General features: G+C 34.1%; 1 protein-coding gene across 6 annotated transcripts in view; it reads right to left on the bottom strand.

Moving 5' to 3' along the window:
• LOC127548000 (tetratricopeptide repeat protein 39B-like) overlaps positions 1-13,294 on the bottom strand; it is a 30,078-nt gene that overhangs the window by 14,030 nt on the left and 2,754 nt on the right. For 4 of the 6 annotated variants that reach the window (XR_007950303.1, XM_051975139.1, XM_051975143.1 and 1 more), the window contains exon 2: positions 9,412-9,496. The exons of 1 other annotated variant lie outside the window; for it this stretch is intronic. The gene's annotated coding sequence lies outside the window, so the exon portion shown is untranslated. Of the gene's footprint in view, positions 1-3,228; positions 3,429-9,411; positions 9,497-13,294 lie in introns of all 6 variants that reach the window. One more of the 6 variants, XM_051975142.1, reaches the window with a different exon arrangement.

Here is a 13,294-nt window from a genome sequence, read left to right as displayed (position 1 = left end):
CAAGAACACTGGCTTATAATTTGTAGACTCCATTGTTTTCCTTTTTTTTTCCAAAAATTGTGATGCTATCCCTTTCCAGTTTTGAGATATCTTTTGTACATTTACAATTGTTCAAAGATCCCTAATGGTAACTCACTAATCATATCTATCTGTTTTTTTCATTATCCAAGGAAATATACCACTCCCTATTTATCTTTGATATGATTCCTTTGACCATTTTTGTTCTGCCCTTTCTAGTTCAAAGACCTCTTTGAAAGAGAAAACAGAATTTACAATATTAGTATTGTCTCATCTATCTTCTTCAATTTTCTTTCTCCCTACATAGTATTTTAAAAAATTCTTTAAACAAGATCAAATCATTCTGATCTTTAAGCTGCTGATAGCAGTTCTTTTGTTTTATATTTTCCTTTTTATTAATATGAATTTGACAAATACTAACGTGAAGATTTCCTTATACAAAGAACAGAAAAAGAAGACTTTCTATGAAATTATATAGCAATATGGCTTAATTTTTATGCAAGTTTCTAATCTAATAAGGTAGTTTTAACAATGTTCTATTGACATCTTTTGCAGCTTATTTTTTAAGTGAAATCTCTTTCCTTTCTTCTCCCTTTTTAAGATTATTACTCTTCTACTCCTTTAGTCCTCTCAGTTTTCTTCTCTAAAGAAAATAAAAGCCTTCTCTTATAACAGAAAAGCATAGCAACGTAAAACAATCCTGAAAATGTTTCATTCTGTACCTTCATTCCATTGCCTCTCTTTCAAGAGTTAGGTAGCATGAATCAGGAATCTTTTGGAGATGTCATTGGTCTTTGTATACATCATGACTCTTAATTCTTTCAGAGGTGTTTTCTTTTATAATATAGTTCTGATTTAAGTTGTTCTATTTTATACCAATTTATACAAATATAAGGCATGTATTTCCCATGCAGGTTATATGTATCCACGTGAGTATGACTATATGTGGCCCACAGGGAACCATGAAGAATATCTCTACTCTGCTCAGATTTCATTGAATAGAAAATTTTCCCGAGTTCCCTTCTCAGTGTGATAATAGTGTTCCTTTTCCTTCCAAGAGCTTTCCTTGAAGAGAAACTGGTGCTGCAGATATTCTGTCTTGAAGCTGGAAACCAGAAGAAGGTAAATTCTCTCCTAACCTTAGCTCTATTCAACTCTGCCTCTTATGCAGGTATGGAACATCAAGTAATAATTCTCTTATCTTTAGGAGAGTCTTACTCAAATAGGCTTAAGCTCCAGATTATACAAGTCTTCCTGACTTTCTCTGAATAACTTTTTCATCATTTTTTAGAGCAGAATGAAGTTCCATTAATTTCTTATGCTATAATTTGTTCTATCACTTCTCAATTGATAAGTACCTGCTATATTCCAATTCTTTGTTATAAGAAAAAGTGCTATGATAAATATTTTTGTACCTAAGAGTTCATTTTCTCTCTTTTTGACTAGGTCAAAGAGTATGTAGAATTTGGTGACTTTTGGAGCATAGTTCCAATTTTTTTTGAATGGTTGACCCACTTCGCAACACAACCAATAGCATTAGTGCCTCTCTCCTGATACTATTCTTATATACCTGCTAAGCCTTTACACTTTCCTTGTTTATTCCTTTTGATTCTAGCTTTTGTACATTTCTTTTAAAAACATAAGCCAATTGATGAGTTTCCTGGGTATCTATAGCTTTCTCTGTAGACCAAAGCGTCTTAAACTTGTTCTATTTGTGACCCCTTTTTGCCCAAGAAATGTTTATGCCACCCTGAATATATATAGGCATATAAAATAGGAATACAAATCAAACATTACTTATATTAGATCATAATTTTGCAATCCCCACATTGTTACATGATCCTGCGAGCCATAGTTTTAAGAAACTTTGCTATAATTCTTTTTGCTTCTAATAAGTTTCTTTGTTCTCAGAATTTCATTTTTGTGAACTATCTCTCCCTGAGATGATTTGCCCTAAAGAATTTTAGTCCATGGAATCCTATTATTTCTCTCTGACCCCTTTGAAATCTGGTCTCCAGAATCTAGGGTGAATGCTTTCTTCTCCTCAACTACAAATTTTAAGTCTAAGAACCAGTTCCTACATGTTGGTAAGAATCAGATTTTCCCTTATTGCTAACTTTTTAAAGGATGGATTACCAGTCATTTGATTATGAAAAGTTTTAATAGAAATGCTGGCAAATTTCTTCCATTTTAATTGTGCTGTCTTTCCAACTTTATCCATGTATGCTCGATATGATCTTATTTAGTTCAGTTTCATGCAAAGCCTTCTAAACATTTTTCTATCTTGCATCTTTTTTCCTTCACTTTTCTTTGCTCTATCATGAACTACTCATAATGTTCCACCATCAACTTCTTCTATGTTTCACAAATGAATTTATATTCTAAACTAATATTGTCTAAGGATGCCATTTTTGTCTGCTTGGCAAGGATATCAAGAAAAGTTTAAAGACCTGGAGTTTCAGAGATATTTTGGACTCATTACCGCATAGCACTTCCTCTTGAAGGCAGTCAGATAGATAGAAACCCAGGAAGACTTATCTTTCTGAGTTCAAATCTAGCCTTAGACTCTGATTTTAATCATGTGATCCTGGACAAGTCATTTAACCTTGTTTGCCACAGTTTCTTCATCCATAAAATGAACTGGACAAGGAAATGACAAACCTATTCCAATGTCTTTGTCAAGAAAATCCAAATGGGATCAGGAGGAGTTGGACACTATTGAAAAATGAATGAACAACAATAATCTTCTCTTAGACTATCCCAATTTTCATTTACATGTTGTTATATCTCCTAAAGGACAATTACTTCAGTTTCAAGGGATGGTATGGATCCACATTATTTGTAAATTTACCAAGTACCCTCATACACAATTCACTGATAATCAGTCAACAATTAACTCAAAGTAAAAGCATTTATTGAAAGAATATTAACAGTGGCAACAAAAATATTCCCTGCATAAATTTGGGCTATACAGCAAATATACACAGCCTTAAAGAGAAGTGTACAAATAAATCTTTTATTAGAAGCAAAAGGAAGAATTATCTCTAGTAATGCTTCTTTAAACTGTGGCTCACAACCTCACATGGGGTCCCGTAATGTGAGGGACCTCCGAATGTGGGAGTTGTAAAATGATAAATTTATACATATATGGACTATACTGGCAGAGGCATGCATACACATTAAGAAACACACATGGTGAAAGTAACTCACATCTCCAGCACTGTGGAGCCCTTGTCTCTTTTCTCTTTTTGTGGTATCCTTAAACTGTTCCTTGTAGGCACAGCATCACTTTTAGGCATGTTGCTTTTGTGGGCTCCCTAGGCTTTCTTTGTAGCTCAACTGCATTCCACATCTAAATTCTCAGACCCCTATTCTCTTCAGCTGTGCCTTGCCTTTGTTGATGGAGGAATCTGAGAGAAATTTCCTCCTGTCAGCTAAAATATGAAAAAACTAAGGAAAAGGTAAGAATGACTTTCCCTCAAGAACTGAGTTTTTCATCTATAGTTGACTCTCTTCTTGATAGCCATGGATGATTGATTCCTTGGGACTTTTTAAGATGACAAGTGGGATGGTTGATTCTTTAGTCATTTAATGATTAGCCCTCCTATAAATCCCCCAGATTGCATAAGAAATTTCTTCACACATTCTCAAGAATCCCTTAATCAATCCTCTCCATAGCATCCCCTCCCCAATATTTGCAATTGCTTTTTATTGGTATATTTTTCCTGGAAATGCTGATAATCAGATTTACTGGTCTTTCCCTATTTTAGTACTAGTAGGTTGTTTGCATAAGTCAAGTTGATATCATTGTGATTATATGCAGTGTTCTCTCATCTTTATTCTTTTTTCTAATGTGGTATTAATTCTGACTTTGCTAGTTAATGGTTTGACAATATGAGGATAACTGATTCTGATATAATTCACACTTCAATAAACATTCAAATTAATATAACTCAAAGATTTGCAAGGTACTTTCCTCAAAATAATTCTGTGAGGTAGGAAGTGAAAGTATTATTCTTCCCATTTTACAAATGAAGAAATTAAAGACCTGAAAAGTTAAGTGATTTGTCCATGATCATATTGCTATTAAATGTCTAATGTAAGATCTTAACTCATATGCTTTAAAAACACATGCAGCATTCTATTCACTGTGCAATATTACCTCTAAATCAGTAACTAAACATTTTAAATTTTCTTGTTATGTAGTTTACTGCTTGAAATGTTCAGTGCCTAATTTCTGAAAAAGTAGTTCTGACATATAGGAATAATATTTCCAAATAGGTCTACAACTTTTGGTTTCTTCTACTTAATTTTCACTAGCTTATTGATTAACTGAATCATGTTTTTCAACATTTTTCACGATGCATATAGTTGTTTCAAAACTGCTGAGTGTCAATGTATATGTTGACTTGGTTTGGAAGATCTTGTCAAATACTTAAGACTTAATACTTCATTCTCTGCAATAGATGTTGACTTTTTTGCAGTTTTTCCTTTAAATTTATCATAAGCAACATAAGAGAAGATGCCCAAACATTCCATGACATTTCTTATTGTCTTACATATTTTGCATAGAAAACCAATTCTTTATTTGCTTCTCAAAAAAGAACTTATGAGCAATTCTTTCATTTAACATCAACTTCATTGTGTATTCTGGTTTCATTTATGTCAAAATATCAACATAAAACTTCATGGCCTAGGTCCCTTCTCTAAGATCCTGTGTTACAAAGACTGGGTCTAACCTAAGGGATCTCAAAAAAGGGCAATTCTTCTTTGGTCTGTTATGCCCTTATTCAGTGTTTATTCTAAGAAATTTCCTAATATAGTTTATGTCTAAATTGCCACAGATATGTATAAAAGGAGTGTCCAGCATCCAAAAATGAATTCAAGGTAATAAAAGCATATTAAATTTAGAATAGCCTTTATTATTCTACAGAAAACGAAGATGCAAAAGACTCATAAGAACCCATAAACAAATACATTAAATATATAAGGCTACAGATTAAAAAACCACATAAAACACTGATAAAAGTTCATCTTAGGAGAAATTAAACTAAAGAGTTGTTTGTGGGATAGTCAGCTAACATTCCAGTGATTCCCTAGATTTCTCACAGCATTCATACAGTCCCTCCCAGATTCACAAAACTCTTCATGGTTTGACCATCCAATTGGAAGGCAAATATACTTACAAACTTCTATGTCCCCTTTCCATCAAATCATTAAAATTGCATAATATAGCAAATGAATTTAGAGTCAGAGGTCCTATATTCAAATCTTAGGACTACTTGAAATCTGCATGACTTCTGACAATTTGCTTAATATTCCTGGGTCTCAATTCTTTCTATAATAAGAGGGCAGGACTAGATGCCTTTAAGACACTTTATAGCTTGAAATTTATGATTCTATGATCCTGTGAACTCATTATAATAGCTGGGGTGATAGGTCCCATATCTTGCCTTACATCAGTCATGACTTTAAGTCCCTTATTCTTCTCCAGTTGCCCACATCACAAAGATAGTCCTCTTTTTCCAAGACAGACAGTTCATTCTTTATTCTCTTTGTTTTCTGGAAGCTCCAATGCATAAATTTTTAAATTTGTGGCTACTGTTGAGGCAGCCTCCAGGGCTAGTGCTGCCCAAACCTTTCCTTTTCTGCTAGAAGGGTAAAATCTGAAATCATCCTGCCTAGAAAATTATTTTCTTTTATAAACTGGGGTTCAAGAATATTGTCTTTGAATCCCTTTCTTGGGATGTGTGAGCAAAACACATATAATGTTATCATCGCTGGATCAAGAATAATTTCTTAAATACCAACTCTATGCCAGCAGTAATTTTTGCACTAATGGCATAGAGTTCTTTAGAAGCACATGGCTATTTCATCTTTGTCTTTTTACACTCAGTGCCTAGCACAGTGCCTTAATAAGCCAATTTGTTGAACATTGGGTGAAGATGTCCCATTTAGGATTATCAAGTTAATGTCTGGCATAAAAGATGGTATAAAAATTGTGCTTCTTTGTATTCTTAACTGTCATTTCCATCATTCTATTACCATTCCTGCAGAATCACTAAGATTAAGGGCCATTTTATGTCATTCTTTGTTTTGTGGGTTGCCATAATTAACAATCCATCATACAATGATGCCTCACTCTATTTAGCCAGGTTGGTTATTGGAATACATTGGAACTATACTCAAAGTCTTTACAACTAGTTAAAACCTGCCTATGGTCTTTTGGAAACAATATTGTAGGTAGACATAGAGAGAAAGGTACAGGAGGCAAGAAATAGTTAGGAGAATATTATGATGGCACAAGTGAGAAGTTAACAAGACCCTGAATTGAGATGGTAGCAGTGAGCAGAAAGGCAGGATCTGTTATGAGTCAGTGTGAAAGTACAATTTCTAGGTCTTGGCAACTGATTAATTTGTACAGTATCTTACAAAAAGTAGTCACTTTGTGAAGTTGTTTTGTTGAATTAAGTTCAAATTGACCATAGGGATTTGGGAGGGACGAGTCAAAGAAAAAGAAAATATTTTAAACTTGGGTTACTGGGACAACAATGGTGCTAAAATTAGGGTATTTAAGAAGCACAGATTTTAGTGGGTAAAATAAATTTTGGACCGATTGAGTTTGAAGTGATAGCACACTCAGCTATAAATGTTCAGTGGATAATTGGAAAAAAGATCGGAGCTCTGGAGAGATGTCAAAGATATAATATAGATTTTTAGGAGTCATTAAATAGAGATGATAATGGAAAATTATTCACCAGAAGTTTTTAAATTCTGCTTCTATGCCTTTTTAAAATTTTATTCCCTGGACATTATTGTTTCTATACTTGTTGGAATGTATTTCTTTTACATCTTATATTATTTAGATTTTTAAAAATTAAATAATAGCTATTTATTTTCAAGATATATACAGATAATTTTCAACATTCCTCCTTGCAAAACCTTGTGTCCTAAATTTTTCTCCCTCCCTTCCCACCACCTCCTTTCCTAGATAGCAAGCAATCCAATTTATGCTAAATATGTGCAATTCTCTTCAACATCTTAACCAGTGGAAATCTTCCCATTTTACAAGTTTTCCTTAATCTATTCAATTAAAGTGATTTCTCCTTCCAATTCTCCTTGTTGTGTTCTTATTTTACTTGACTATGCATATTTATTACTAAAGTTGGTTTGTGGAATTTTTCCCCCTTGAGGGAAAAGAAAGGGAAAGAAGGTGAATTATTATTTATTGAAAAAGTGGAATTAAGTTTTTTTTAAAAAAAGGCTAGATTTAGAAGGGGTGAAGTATAGGAAGTGGGGGAATGATAGGAGGTTATGGGTCAAATAGAACAATGTCAGGATTTCTACTTAAATAAGTGGAACACTCCGAAGTCTAGTTTGTGACCTAAATATGGCTGAGATGGAATAAAAGATTAGGTCATAAAATTTAAGGAGGCTGAGGAATTGGAGATGAAGGTGTTTAAGGAAGCATCTATGGAGATAGTATAGTATAAAGGAAGTATAAAGTATAAAGGAAGAAGTAGAGGAGGAGGAGATGGTGAACCAGATACTGAACTTGTTGAAAAAGGAGATAGAATGACTTGGGGAGTGGAATATATTACCAAAATCATCATAATTGGTATTGGTTGGAAAATTTTGATTGAAAGGACTTGATAAAAGGAGGAAAAAAGACAACTCAGAAGAGTCATGGTAAAAGCAAGGAGTATTTTGACAGCACAAACTGAAAACTTTCCGATCAGGGAGATAAAAGAAGTCTTCACAAAAGCAGTATCTACATTGACCCTGATGGAAGATGATGATTTATACAGATGAATAAAAGAAGGGTCTAGATGATATAAGTTCAGGAACAACTAAGAGTCCAATTTGGTGGTAATGTAAAATAGAAAAAGGGGAGTAATTTGAAACCAACATGGAAAGCCAGAGTAGAGTCAGATGATGGATCACCTTAAATCTCGCAATATAAAGTCTGTATTTCATGATAGAGGTTAGGATATCACTAAAGGTTCTTCAGCAGAGAAATGGTAGAGATACCTCATCAGGAAAACTATTTTGTTAACTATATGAAGAATGGATTGGATAGAGGATTAAACTAGAATGAAGACAAATTGAGAGACTATTATGATGGTTTAGATAAGAGATACTATCTCAGTTAAGATGCTAGTATCTTAAAGAAAAAAGTGAATAAGTGTAAGTGAAAACAATCAAACCTGGTTGAAAAACAGTGGTACACATGAACAAAATAGCTAAGCTTAGAGAAGGAAGAAGTTGATTTATCTTCCTTACAATCACAATCATAGGCTTAGAATTGGGCACTGAAGATCATCTAAGTCCAACTCTATTAATAATTCTTTGTATGAGAAATGCATGAAAGATTAGTGAAAGGATTTGGGGGGCAGTTTCTTCCTTAAATCTCTGGGGTGATAATATAACTGATAAGTATAGGGCAGTTGCCACAAGTACAAACTCTGAGAAGCTCTTTTCCCATTGGGCAAGGTAAAGAGATAGCAAATGGCAATAACTGGGATAAGAGTTCTGGGAGAGAAGGAGATGAGTACTTATAATCAGACTATAGAAAAAAAAAAAAAGCCACATCCTCACTCATCGTTGAAGTGTTAGATATTTTTGTGCTTTCTTTTTCCATCTGTGGCTGAATTCCGGTATTCATTTTAGCCTGACTAAACTTATTTTTAAAATGGTCAGGGGCACGGGTAGGGAAATCTACAATTCCCTTTTCCCTAACTAAGCAACACTTTAGGGTTGTTTTTCTGCCTGCCTTAATACACTCTGACCTTGATCCCTGGAATACACCTGCTTCCCTTTTACCTTGGTAATCCCTCTCTTCCTGGGAAGATCTCAGCTGTGAAGTCTGTCTTGATCTTCCCAGTTCTTATTGCTCTTCCCTTCCTCAAATTATTTTCTATTTATCAGCTGTTTACATGGTATATTCCTCAGGAGAATGTAAACTCCTTGGAGTAGAAACTTTTTTGTTTTTGTATCACCAGTCACCTTGATTAAGGACCTACAATGGAGTAGGTGCTTAATAAACCCTTTGTTAAATGAGCTTAATTGCTCTGGGAATCATAAAAAAAACCAAGTACCCTCTAGGCTTTGGATGTATGCCAGAAGGGGAGGAGTTTTGTAGGCAAAATATGATTGCATTTTAGCAGAGGAAGCTAATTCCTTTTTAGCCTCCTCTTCTCCCCTAAAGAAATCTGCCAAAGCACAGATCAAGGTATAATGATCTGTCCTAAATTAAGGAGGGGTATACTTCCCAGTATCAGCAATTGCTACAACCACATAAGTGTTATCAAATATCAAAATTGATATGAGAAAAGTTGATCTTCTTCAGAGTATGGGGAAAAAATTTGAATAGGCATATAAGAGATATATTACCTTGTGTATATTTTACTTCAGCCTCCAGTGATGAAAGGTTAATTATGAACAGTTCTTCATTACTACATTTTCTGCACTTTCCACACTGCAAGATAAGATTTAACGTACACACAAAATTTTGATATGTGAATTGTCAATTGTAATATTTAATTAAAGATTAAATGTAATCATAATCTAGGTCATTGATCTAAAATACCTCAATACAATAAAAATATATTTGCTGGTGCTTGAATTACTTGTAAAATAATAAATCTTTCTATTAGAAGAGCAAAGAAATCAGGTAACAATATTTTTAGAAGGCTATGCAATTTAAAAGGCTTTCATTACTGGAGAGTGAAATATTTCATACCTTCTGAATAATTTCACCGATGTATTATTAATCAAAGCACCTAAGTAGAGTATAAATTGAAGATAGTCTCTGTTAACAGACATATCAATTAATAAAAAAGAATACAGAATTTTAGAGTTGAAAAGAACCATAGAGATCAACATAAAATATCTATTTTTATGCATACACAGTGTGAGACACAAAAGACCCCTACCCAAAATTGACTATTCAGAGTTCACTCAAAGCAGAAAGCAGAAAAGGTTTATTATAGCACTCATGAGTGTGAGCAGTCCTGCTTAGAGAACAAAAGGGAAGGTGAAAATTCTCACAGCAAGAGGGCTAAAGAGTTAGTACAGACATGCCATTTTATAGATTTTGTTACCAGACATTGCACTATAAATTAGAAAACATTAAGAAGCGTGTGGTCTCCTAATGGATTGTTGCTGTCCAAAAAAAATGGGAATGGAATATTTCAATTTCCCTGAAATTACCTGCCTTATAAGAAACCTTAAATCAGCAGATAACTGAGCTGACAGTGTTTAAACTAATAGGTTAAACAATGTCAGTCATTGATGAATGCCAACAATTTAGATTAAGTAAATGTGTCTGCAACTAGTCCCAAATTTAAGTAAATAGAGAATTATACACAGGTCATAAGGAGATACAGAAATAATGAAAATAAAACAAAGAAAAAGCATTTCACACATCCCTGTAAGTTCTTCATTTCATCTTTCCATTCCACACAATAGTATAATCAGGTTGCCAATTCAAATTCTAGTCTGGGAAAATTTGTCTTTTTCTTTAGACAAGCTAGAAAAACCTTAGCTATGAAGTCTATTTTGATTTGAATTGATACTAACAAAAAAAAAGGTGTCTCCAGTATGATTTTTTTCCCCTTGGGGGAATGTGTAGATCTTCTTTTAACTAGAAGACTCTCCTTGTAAACAGTGCTTCACAGTATGTGCTTAATGAGTTGTCACCACACAATTCTTTCTGATTTTATTCCTATCTGACCATTCCCCCTTAGCATCTCCCGAGGGGTTATGTCCCCAGGTACAATAGTGCATCAGGAATCGGCCCTGACCTCTCTTCACCCTCTATCTCAGTGAATTTTCCCTAAACCCACTCATGTATCGTCTGACTTCTCCTATTTCTGTGAATCTACTACCATCCCAATTACCCAGGTCTGAAATCTAAAAATTATCCGTGACCCAGTACAAAATTTAGAATCCTGTGAATTTTGCACTGGAAAGGACTTTTGAGGTCATCTAGTCTAAACCCCACAATTTACAGATGAGGAAATGGAAGCCCAAAGAGATTAAATAATTTGCCAAAAGTCCTATAGGAAGTTAAATAGCGCTGTCAAAATTTGAATCTATACTTTCTGACCCCAGATCCGGTGTTCTTTCCACTAAAATATAGTAGGCATTTCATAACTAGTATATGAATTGAACTGAAATGGAACAAAGGCAACACACATTACAGTAAGACAAAAATGGTGGGAGAAAATGATTGTGAATTCTGGAGTCCAAATGAATCATGATTAACTCTGTAGATAATACCCATTCTTAACTAAGATTTCAAATCTCTTTCTCTTTCCCTCTTCTCCCCATATAAGTCACCCATACTCTTACTCAATTCATTAAAAAAAAAAAAAATTTCTAAGCCTTTATGAAGGAGATTTGGTGTAGGTCAATGGTCATGAACAATTTTTCTGTTGGAAGCTAATTGGCCTATGTGTTGTTCTTTTTCTTCTTTAATAATATAATAAGATAGTTCTCTCTGGGAGAAAGCAGGTTTCTCGGGGAGGTTTTCTTGGAGGCAGCTTTAGTATCAGTTCGGATCAATAATTACCCCAAATGCAGCCAGCTGGTAAAAATACAAATGTTTATTTCTCCTTCCAAGTCTTGTCTCTTTCCTTAGGCCCAAACAGCTAGATTTTTAGAGGCTTTTCTTTCTGATCCGTTCCAAGAGCTCCCTCCTTCAGCCTTTGCCTCTGCTTTCTTTAGCCTCCAGCCAGCACAAAGATGGAATGAATCTCTTATCTCCTTCACTTGGGGCTCGGCTGGGTTTCTGGAGGGTCTTTCAGACCAGCTTGGTCTCAGTAGGGGAAGTGCAGGAGCCCAGCCACCACGGAGAGCCTTCTCAATCTCCTGCTCAACTCTCGACTTGTAGCTTCTTTCTCCCAAAACTCTCCTTCGGCCACCACCCAGCCAAGTGGAAAATATTCTGGAATGAATCACTCTTCACTGGCTTATATATGACTCTTCTGAGAGAATGGGATTATGGGTTTTCTTCCATAGTGCTCTCTGGCCCTAAGAGCTTCAAGGGAGGTGTGAATTCAGATATCTCATACTAAACCCTGAAATTTCCCAAAGTGTGAACTCCAATGAGTAAAGGTGCAAACACAAGCATTGTATCAATTAGTTCTACTTAGTACCTTGTTTCAGGTTCTGGCCCAAAACATCTTCTTGTAAGAGCAGATCAATAATCTATCAACTCTAATGAGTTAGCAGTTTGTAAAGATTCTAACAGGCCTATATAATATAACAAGTCATTAACACTGCCTTTTATTTAGCTTAGAATGTATCCATTAGGTTGAACTTTGGGGTATTTGTACTTTAAATTAATCCTAAAAGGTGTATTTGTGGTCGAAAGCATATAACAATAATACCAAGTGTGAAACTAGCTGTATTGCTATTGCAAATCAAAGGAATGGTAAAATAGTTAAGAAAACAGTTGAAGGTGACATACAAAATAGTAACACACTGTATATGAACCAGAAACCTGAACCTAGAATATTTTTGGTTGTGTGTTGAGAAACATTTTGCAGATGAAGGTAAGTCAGGAATTTCTGAATCATACAGAAGAATTGAGTGTGTTTTAAATATTAGTAGCATTCATTGGAAAATGTCAGTATATTATTAAATTGAGCAAAAATATTAGATAGGTTCATAAGCAAAAAAATTTAATGTAAAGCAAGTTCATCATTAGTTTCAAAATAGTAACTTACAAAGATTTAATTACAGAACTAAAAATGGCAATTTTTCCATCTCACAAATCACCAACTCCTTCCTTCCTATTTAGACAAAGCAATTGGGGAAATATTGGATTTTTAGAAAGCTTCTGGTTTTGCAGGGGTTTTTGGTTTTAATTACTATCCTATGATTTGTTTTTCTTAGGTGCATTTTATTATATGTTGGATTTTTAAAATTTTTTTTTGCAAATTTAGCCAAATTCTTATGGAGAAAAGTTCTTGCAAATAATTTAGTTGTAGTATAAGTCCCAGGTTCTAGTCATTTTACAATTAAAGAAAATTAGCTGAGAGAGGTAAAGTAAGAACTTAAGATTCCTGCTATTAAAATCATAGATGAGATTGGAAACTGGATTCTCTGTCTAAATTTAGTGGTTTCCACTATTTCACATTTGGAATTGAGTTAAAATTATTAAACTGCTACTAATGGAAACTAAATCTGTTTAGTCAAGGAACAAAATATGACTTTCCCATCAATCCAAACTCTCTCTAAACTTCTTAACACAACTTTTTGGTAACTG

Source organism: Antechinus flavipes, chromosome 2 (assembly GCF_016432865.1).
Source record: "Antechinus flavipes isolate AdamAnt ecotype Samford, QLD, Australia chromosome 2, AdamAnt_v2, whole genome shotgun sequence".
In the NCBI taxonomy this organism is placed as follows: Eukaryota; Metazoa; Chordata; class Mammalia; order Dasyuromorphia; family Dasyuridae; genus Antechinus; species Antechinus flavipes.
The sequence above is the reverse complement of the archived record's forward strand: the minus strand, read 5'-3'. Positions and strand labels throughout refer to the sequence as shown.